The following is a 10,370-nucleotide window of genomic DNA, read 5'->3' on the forward strand; positions in this document are numbered from 1 at the left end:
ACCCCCGCCACCTCCCACCCCCGGAACCCCCGCACCTGCGATGAAGATATGCTACTGCAGACTCCCCCCGGAGCAAGTTCAGGCCGTCAAGGCCACATCGCCATTCGCCGTAGTCCTGGAGGCCTCCTGTATGGCGCTAGACATTTCTGCCCGAATTGTAGGCGAGTCAGGCCTTGCGGGCGGCGGGGATCGCCGTTCCCCGACCAGCTGCCAGCCATCTCGCGTGCTCCGTCTGCGACGAGGCGCCGGGGTGTCCGTGTCCGATGCAGTGATTCCCAGCACCCCGCATACATCTTGGAGGGACCGGAGCTGGTGCAAAGTTCCATTCCATCGAAAAATCAGGCGGAAGGGATGCCCCCACGAGTACTGCGTGTCGTGTTCCCTCAAGGGCTCCTAAGTAGGCGGCCACGTCTTCACCCTCCTCGTTGGATGGAACTCCTCGGACCCTGATGTTGTTCCGCCTGGACCTGTTTTCAAGGTCTTCGGCATGGGCTTGTAGATCGATCTGTTGGTCCCTCAGCCTCAGGACCTCCTGTTGCAGGTGGGTGATTTCCTCGTCCCTGGAGTGGCCAGCCACCTCCACAGTGTTCACTCGCTCTCCCAGGGAGTCCACCTCTCTCCGGACTTCCCGGACCTCTCCGGCCACCTCCTGCTTCAAGGCCTGAAAGTCCTCCCTCAAAGAGCTGAACAGGGACTCCAGGAACGATCTAGTCACCGGGGGTTCCCCACCTTCAGCGCCCCGTGAGCTAGTCGGGGGGCTCGGGGCGGGCTGGTCCCTGTCCTGCCTCGGGGCGCCTCATCCCAGTATGTCCGGCAAAGTTCGATCGCCCTGCCTCTGCCTCCTGGCATTCGACATCGCGGAGAGGCGGGGATCACGAAAGCCCGCGGGGCGTGGTGAGGAGGCACTACAGGCCGGGGCCGTGGTCCAGCAGTGGGTGGCAGGTCACACAGCTCGTGCCGACGTGGGATCACTCCCAGTGAGGTGCCCTCGCACGCCTCGGATGAGGGTCGATGCAACCGCTCCGCACCCGTCCAAAATGGCCGCTCGTTCCGGCTCGGGGAACCAGCGCCGAACTGGCGCAGTCTCAACTCCCAGACTTTGTGTTGCGCTGCCCGATGCGGAGGTCAGGGTCTACCAGTACATCTAGGGCCTCTCCGAACAGTCTCTCCAGTGATCGCCCCCGAAACCACATCCGATGATTCCGGCTAGGCCCATTTCTGGGGATCGTGGCAGTCGTTCCCCACTGGTCCACTCGAGTATCGCACAGCCGGGGGCCAAGCTTGCAGATTGTGCGGCAGCCGGAGCCGGAGGTCGCGAAGGTGAACGAGGGCGCCGGAGGGCCCGGCAGCGCCCAGCAGCGGTCAGAGGAGGGGCTCCGGGCCGGGCCACGTGGTGTAGGCCCCGCGGCCTTCCCGATCCCCGGGCTTGCGTAGTTACTTCCTGTCGGCTCCGCCTCCGCTTCCACCGTCAATGCAGCTCCGCTCTGCCGAGGAAGGCCGCTCCAGCACCCACCGGGGACGATTGTGGTGTCGAGTCGTTCGCACTCTGTTGGTCTACCCCGTGCTACAGGCTCCCCTCGTCGGGTTACCAAGGCCTCGTGATCGGGGGGTCCCCGGGCCTCCCGGCAAGTCCTCCGGCGGCCACCGCCTCGGCTGGTTCTCTAGCGGCTCCGCCGCCGCGGCGGCAGGGTAACTGAGGGCTGCGGACTGTTCCACACCACCACGGGGAGTACTGGGTGCGTTTTCCGCTCGATCCGGGGGAGATCAGCGGTGTGGAGAGGTGCAGGTTTTCCAGGGGCTCGGGAGCTCACGGCAAGTGCGTCCTCTCAGCCCGCCATCTTGGCCACGCCCCCGTGTTGCATTTTTAGTAACTATTGAACTGTTTGAAGCAAAAAAAAATGTTTTAAATTGTTTAAATCTGTAGATTATGTGGCAGATGATAGATTACGTGGCAAATGCACAAATCTATAGCTATGCAAATATTGCAGCGCCAGCACAATTGCATAATTTCAGTAGCCCTGGTTATATCTCTTGGACCCGGCCTCGTGGCGTGGTCCTCTCTGATCCCCGCAACCCCAGAACTACGGATGGAACTGATTCCCGTCCACCCAGAACTGTACCTGACACCTCTACACCAGACCTGAGACGATCTCCAGACCGCGTGCCTGCACCCGTGCACGTGACCGTCAGACTCCATGTTTGGCCACCCCGGCCGGTCGGCCGCCTTCTTCCCTTTCGGCAGCCCCTGGCCGCTCCTGGCTGCAGCTAGGCGTGCGAGTCCCGCGCGCCCAGACCCGCCCAGGGGGGTGAACGACTCACCAAGTACCCGAAACCAAGACTTCCATCACACCTCCGGCCCCCTTCCAAGGAACTGGTTTCCCTCACACCTCTGGACTATCCCTGGGGGCTGGTTTTGATCACACCTTTGGACTCCTAGCGAGCTGGCTCCAGACCTTGATGGGCGTCTGGGATCCCCTGGACGCACGGTCCAAAGCATCAAAGAACCAGCCGCCCAGACAATCGGCCGCCTGGCCCTCGGACCACCGGCCTCCTGCCTCTGAGAGTCCGGACATCAAAGGGCTTCTGGACTATAAGACAGCCTGCCTCCCATCCAGCTGGCAGTTGTACCCTGGACAAGAAAGCCCTGCTGATCTGATCGCGGCTGACCTTGAGGAGAACAGACTCTGACCCACCGAAGCTACGGAACTGAACCACCGAGCCCTGCTGACGCTGTCGCGGCTCCCTCTCGAAGAGTAAGACCTGAAACATCGGAGCCCTGCTGACCTTGTCGCGGCCCACTCTTGAGAACGAGAGACTCTTGCTACCATCCTGAGCCCTGCGGACGCTGTCGCGGCTCCACCTGTTGATGAGTACTACGGAGTACTCCTGACCAAGCCCTGCTGACCTCGTCGCGGCTTAAAGAACCCTCTGGTCCGGCTGGACCATCGACGCTACCCTCACGACAACCTTGAACCGAAGTGAGTAGGACAGCAAGTACCATCGCCAGCCCCGTACCTTCCCTCGATAAGACTCGGCAGGAATTGTGGGAGAGGAGGGTCTCGGGTGGTTAAGAGAGCAGTCTTGACCCCTGGGGTCACCGCCTTCCAACATTGGTGGCAGCGACCCGATACGAACCTACGTCTGGAGATCGTACCACTGACACACTACCTGAACCCACACGCAGCAAACGCACTAGAAAGAAAGAGCAATAATGTCGTCCACAGAATCCGGGGAGAAAACGACATTCGATAAAGACCTATTGGAAGACTACACCCATAGAGAGCTAAAGCAGTTCTGCAAGGAACTAAGTATCGCGAGTACCGGACTAAGTACTAAGGAGGATTTCCAAAAAGCGCTAACGGCTTGGGTGGAGTCCGGAGCATCCCTGCCCCCGCCTGAAGACAACGGGGGAGGGAGACCACAGACCGAACCCAGTACACCGACCGGTGAAAGAAACCAGCAACCAACCCGGAGCCCAGCAACCGGGAGGGATCGGTCGTCGGAAGAGATGGCCGACCGAAAACGTGACCGAAGTCATGAACTAGAACTGGCGCGCCTCAAATTGGAGGGAGAACTCAAACTGGCAGAGAAAAAGTTGGCAGTCGAGCAATTGCGGCTCCAGGGGGAGCTGGAAGAGAAGAAGCTCCAGAGGGAGCATGAAGGCCGGAAACTCCAGCTCGAGCACGAGCACGAGCGCAGCCTCAAAGTACTAGAGTTGAAAGCCAGAGCAGAGGCACCCGGACCACCGGGACTCGGAGAGCCGCTTCCTCAGCGAGGGAAGAGACACCCTGCTGGACCTACCGACTGCACACATGAACGCCTACCCCCACATGAAAGACGCTCTCCTATTCTGCTACGGACTAACGCCAGAAATGTATCGCCAGTGGTTTAGGGAGTGCAAGAAGATTCCTGGCACCACATGGGTGGACTATGTGAACTACTACACCCGGGCCTTAGATGGGTGGATCAAGGGCAGCAATGTGACCACCTTCGAAGACCTGGTCGACCTAATCGCTTACGAGCACCTGTCCGCGAATTGCTTTGTGGCACTGAGGCAGCATCTTCTGGACAGCAAGCTCGCCAATCCACGAAAACTGTCTGTTGAAGCCGATCGCTGGGTGGCCACCCGAGTCCAGAAGGGGCCCGGGGGAGACCCCCCACGGAACGACCAAGGATCTTCCCGCCAGAGGGGTGGGGGAGGTCGAGGTAAACAGCAAGGATCTCAGTCAGGGCCCCAGCGTAGCCCCCCCAGAAACCAGACCCCCCGTTCTCCTCCCTTGACGAGAGCAGCCCCGAGCGTAGGTCCCCCAGGGCTCCGCCCCAGCACAGCGTGCTTTAAGTGTCAGCAACCCGGACACTATGCCGGTGATCCCCGATGCCCCATGTCCCAGAAATCCACTCCCACTGGCTCCTCCACCAGACAGATATCCTCGGTAGCCCTAGAAGAGGAAGAAATAGAAGAGCAGGGGGAGTGGGAGCCCGCAGCCATGGTCTTAGCCTCCCTAGGGAATAGCGAGATGGTCCCGGGAGATTACCTGCCCGACAACACAGAAAAGTATCGTCAGACAGTTAAGGTTAACGGGCGCAACATAGGAGCCCTTAGAGACACAGGAGCTAGCATCACGTCCGTCAGATACACGCTAGTCCCTGAGTCCCTGATCATCCCCACGCCTCTTGCAGAGTGATAGCAGCTGACAATTCCGTCCGCACCTACAGGATAGCCCAGGTTCCGTTTGAGTGGGAGGGAGTCTCGGGCGATCTACGGGTACCGGTCCGCATGGACATGCCTGTGGACTGCCTCCTGGGAAATGACCTAGAGAGCTCGAAGTGGAAGGATGTAGAGAGGAAGACCCATCTAGAGATGTTGGGTCTACCCCACTGGGCCTGTGTGAGCACCCGAGCCATGACCGCCAGAATGACCAACCCCGGGAACGAAGAGTCCGAGTTCCCCCGTACCGCCCCTGATGCCCCGGAGGGAGGCGAGCGCCCCACGGTCCTTGACCAGCCCTCCAACGAAGAAAGCGAATCTGACGAAGGTCCCCTCGGACCCGCCGTCGATCCGGTCCCCACCCTAACAGGTATCCCCGAGTTGGCCCAGTGGCGCCAAGAAGGAGGACCATCCCGAGAAGAGTTCTGCCAGGAGCAGACCTCCTGCCCTGCCCTTGAGGGGCTCCAGCAACAGGCCGCGGCCCAGGCCGCCGGAGACCAGTCCGGCTCCCACTACCTTTACTGGGAAAACGGCCTACTCTACAGTGAACAGAAGACCGCCAAACTAGGGTCAGCCCGAGTGCTGGTGGTACCCCTACGTTTCCGCAGCCTCCTCCTCAACCTGGCCCACGGTGTGCCCCTGGCGGGACACTTGGGCCAAGATAAAACCTACCAACGACTAGTGACCCATTTCTACTGGCCCCACATGCGGGCCAATGTGGAACACCACTGTAAGTCCTGCCCCACGTGTCAGGCTAGCGGCAAAAGCAGAGGTAAGCGCAAGGCTCCCCTCCAGCCCTTCCCAGTTGTCAGTACCCCCTTTGAGAGGTTGGGAATCGACATTGTCGGACATCTGGACCCCCGGACCTCCCTAGGTCACAGGTTCATTCTTGTCTTGGTCGATCATGCCACCCGATACCCCAAAGCCATCCCCCTCCGGACAGTGACGGCCCCGGTCGTGGGCCGGGCCCTCATGTGGGGATCTTCTCCCGGGTCGGATTCCCGCGGGAAGTGGTGAGCGACCGAGGCACAAACTTTATTTCCTGGTACATGAAGTCTCTTTGGCAACAGTGTGGGGTGTCGTACAAGTTCACCACCCCATACCATCCTCAGGGTAACGGCCTGGTTGAACGCTTCAACCGCACCCTGAAAGGAATGATCATGGGTCTCGAGGAGCCCTTGCGACGCAAGTGGGACGTCCTCCTGCCCTGCCTCCTGTTCGCATACCGAGAAGTTCCCCAGAAATCCTTGGGGTTCAGCCCTTTCAAGCTGCTCATGGGCACCCCGTCCGGGGTCCCCTCAGCCTGGTCAAGGAAGGCTGGGAGACAGCCCCCCCGAGCACACCCCCTGATGTGTTCTCCTACGTCCTGGCCCTCCGGAACCAGATGCGGAGATTTCGCGAACTGGCCGAGGCCAACCTGGAGGCCAGCCAAGAGGAGATGAAACACTGGCACGACCAGAATGCCACTCTGGTCGAGTTTCAGTCCGGCCAACAGGTTTGGGTCATGTCGCCAGTGGAACCTTGTGCCCTTCAGGACAAGTGGACTGGACCCTTTAAGGTGATAGAGCGCAAGAGCCAGGTCACATACCTCGTCGATACGAAATCGGTCAGGAATGCCCTGAAGGTTCTCCACGTGAACCGGCTCAAACTCCACTTTGTGCATTCCGAGTTGGGATTACTCCTTGCCACTGACGACGGAGAGGAAGAGGAAACGGACCCTCTACCGGATCTCCTGTGTGCGAAGGACCAAGATGGCTCCGTAGAGGGAGTGAGTCTCTCCTCCTCCCTCACCCCCGTGCAGCGTGAAAAATGTCACCGGTTGTTGGGACAGTTCTCAGACCTCTTCTCCCTCACCCCCGGCGTCACCAGTTGGTGCGTCCACGACGTGGACACCAGGGACAGCCCTCCGGTACGGCACAGAGCCTACCGAGTCCCTGACCGAGTTCGAGCCTGCATCAAGGCCGAAGTTGACAAAATGTTGGCCCTGGGAGTGGTACAAGCCTCCGACAGCCCATGGGCTAGCCCCATGGTCCTGGTTCCGAAGGCGGCCGCCCCCGGCACGTTCCTGAGCTGAGGTTCTGCGTAGACTACCGCGGACTCAACGCAGTCACCCAAACCGACGCACACCCCATCCCCCGAGCCGACTAACTCATTGACCGTCTAGGGTCGGCTCAGTACCTCAGTACCTTCGATCTCACCAGTGGCTACTGGCAGATCGGCCTCACGGAGAGGGCCCGAGAAAGGTCCGCTTTCTCCACTCCGAATGGCCACTTCCACTTCCGAGTAATGCCCTTCGGCATGAAAAACGCCCCCGCCACCTTCCAGAGACTGGTCAACCAGGTCCTGGCCGGGTTGGAAAGTTTCAGCGCGGCCTACCTTGACGACATTGCCGTGGTCAGTGCCCACTGGCCTGAGCACTTGCAACACCTCTGGGAGGTGTTGGACGCCCTGCGCCGCGCAGGCCTCACCATTAAAGCTAGCAAGTGCCAGATAGGACAAAGCTCCGTGGTATACCTCGGGCACCAGGTCGGAAGCGGCCTCGTAGCCCCCCTCCAACCCAAGATAGATGCTATCAATGCCTGGGAGACCCCCATGACCCAGACCGAGGTGTGGGCCTTCCTAGGACTCACAGGGTACTACCGTAGATTCATCAAGGGCTACAGGAGTATTGTAGGCCACCTCACAGAGTTGACAGCCAAGGCAAACCCCAAGAAGGTTAGTTGGACCCCCGCCTGTCAGAAGGCGTTCGAGAAATTGAAAAAGGCCATGTGCACCGCTCCAGTACTACAGGCCCCTGATTACTCCCGAGAGTTCGTGGTCCAGACCGACGCCTCCGAACATGGCATCGGAGCCATGCTCTCCCAGGTGGACGACCAGGGGATTGATCACCCAGTAGCCTTTATCAGCCGGAGGCTACTACCCCGGGAGCAGAGATGGAGCACCATCGAGCGAGAGGCCTTCGCAGTGGTCTGGGCCTTGAAGAAGCTGAGGCCCTACCTGTTCGGTACCCACTTCCTGGTCCAGACCGATCACCGTCCTCTCCGGTGGCTCATGCAGATGAGAGGAGAGAACCCTAAACTGCTACGCTGGTCCATCTCCCTCCAAGGGATGGATTTTACTGTGGAACACAGGCCTGGTGCCGACCACGCCAACGTCGACGGCCTGTCCCGCTTCTTCCGCCTCAGCGAAGAGAACCCCCAAGAGGATGGGTAGTTCTCCTCGTCTTTCAGCTGGAGGGGACACATGTTGGACCCGGCCTTGTGGCGTGGTCCTCTCTGATCCCCGCAATCCCAGAACCACGGATGGAACTGATTCCCGTCCACCCAGAACTGTACCTGACACCTCTACACCGGACCTGAGACGATCTCCAGACCGCGTGCCTGCACCCGTGCACGTGACCGTCAGACTCCATGTTTGGCCACCCCGGCCGGTCGGCCGCCTTCTTCCCTTTCGGCAGCCCTTGGCCGCTCCTGGCTGCAGCTAGGCGTGCGCGTCTGGCGCGCCCAGACCCGCCCGGGGGGTGAACGACTCACCAAGTACCCGAAACCAAGACTTCCATCACACCTCCGGCCCCCTTCCAAGGAACTGGTTTCCCTCACACCTCTGGACTATCCCTGGGGGCTGGTTTCGATCACACCTTTGGACTCCTAGCGAGCTGGCTCCAGACCTTGATGGGCGTCTGGGATCCCCTGGACGCACGGTCCAAAGCATCAAAGAATCAGCCGCCCAGACAATCGGCCGCCTGGCCCTCGGACCACTGGCCTCCTGCCTCTGAGAGTCCGGACATCAAAGGGCTTCTGGACTATAAGACAGCCTGCCTCCCATCCAGCCGGCAGTTGTATCCTGGACAAGAAAGCCCTGCTGATCTGATCGCGGCTGACCTTGAGGAGACCAGACGCTGACCCACCGAGCCCTTCTGACGTCGTCGCGGCTCATCCTCGAAGCTACGGAACTTAACCACCGAGCCCTGCTGACGCTGTTGTGGCTCCCTCTCGAAGAGTAAGACCTGAACCATCGGAGCCCTGCTGACCTCGTCGCGGCCCACTCTTGAGAACGAGAGTCTCTTGCTACCATCCTGAGCCCTGCGGACGCTGTCGCGGCTCCACCTGTCGACGAGTACTATGGAGTACTCCTGACCAAGCCCTGCTGACCTCGTTGCGGCTTAAAGAACCCTCTGGTCCGGCTGGACCATTGACGCTACCCTCACGACAACCTTGTACCGAAGTGAGTAGGACAGCAAGTACCATCGCCAGCCCCCGTACCCCCCGTTCTCCTCCCTTGACGAGAGCAGCCCCGAGCGTAGGTCCCCCAGGGCTCCGCCCCAGCACAGCGTGCTTTAAGTGTCAGCAACCCGGACACTATGCCGGTGATCCCCGATGCCCCATGTCCCAGAAATCCACTCCCACTGGCTCCTCCACCAGACAGATATCCTCGGTAGCCCTAGAAGAGGAAGAAATAGAAGAGCAGGGGGAGTGGGAGCCCGCAGCCATGGTCTTAGCCTCCCTAGGGAATAGCGAGATGGTCCCGGGAGATTACCTGCCCGACAACACAGAAAAGTATCGTCAGACAGTTAAGGTTAACGGGCGCAACATAGGAGCCCTTAGAGACACAGGAGCTAGCATCACGTCCGTCAGATACACGCTAGTCCCTGAGTCCCTGATCATCCCCACGCCTCTTGCAGAGTGATAGCAGCTGACAATTCCGTCCGCACCTGCAGGATAGCCCAGGTTCCGTTTGAGTGGGAGGGAGTCTCGGGCGATCTACGGGTACCGGTCCGCACGGACATGCCTGTGGACTGCCTCCTGGGAAATGACCTAGAGAGCTCGAAGTGGAAGGATGTAGAGAGGAAGACCCATCTAGAGATGTTGGGTCTACCCCACTGGGCCTGTGTGAGCACCCGAGCCATGACCGCCAGAATGACCAACCCCGGGAACGAAGAGTCCGAGTTCCCCCGTACCGCCACTGATGCCCCGGAGGGAGGCGAGCGCCCCACGGTCCTTGACCAGCCCTCCAACGAAGAAAGCGAATCTGACGAAGGTCCCCTCGGACCCGCCGTCGATCCGGTCCCCACCCTAACAGGTATCCCCGAGTTGGCCCAGTGGCGCCAAGAAGGAGGACCATCCCGAGAAGAGTTCTGCCAGGAGCAGACCTCCTGCCCTGCCCTTGAGGGGCTCCAGCAACAGGCCGCGGCCCAGGCCGCCGGAGACCAGTCCGGCTCCCACTACCTTTACTGGGAAAACGGCCTACTCTACAGTGAACAGAAGACCGCCAAACTAGGGTCAGCCCGAGTGCTGGTGGTACCCCTACGTTTCCGCAGCCTCCTCCTCAACCTGGCCCACGGTGTGCCCCTGGCGGGACACTTGGGCCAAGATAAAACCTACCAACGACTAGTGACCCATTTCTACTGGCCCCACATGCGGGCCAATGTGGAACACCACTGTAAGTCCTGCCCCACGTGTCAGGCTAGCGGCAAAAGCAGAGGTAAGCGCAAGGCTCCCCTCCAGCCCTTCCCAGTTGTCAGTACCCCCTTTGAGAGGTTGGGAATCGACATTGTCGGACATCTGGACCCCCGGACCTCCCTAGGTCACAGGTTCATTCTTGTCTTGGTCGATCATGCCACCCGATACCCCAAAGCCATCCCCCTCCGGACAGTGACGGCCCC

The sequence above is a fragment of the Lissotriton vulgaris genome, chromosome 7 (genome assembly GCF_964263255.1).
Source record: "Lissotriton vulgaris chromosome 7, aLisVul1.2, whole genome shotgun sequence".
Classification (NCBI taxonomy): domain Eukaryota; kingdom Metazoa; phylum Chordata; class Amphibia; order Caudata; family Salamandridae; genus Lissotriton; species Lissotriton vulgaris.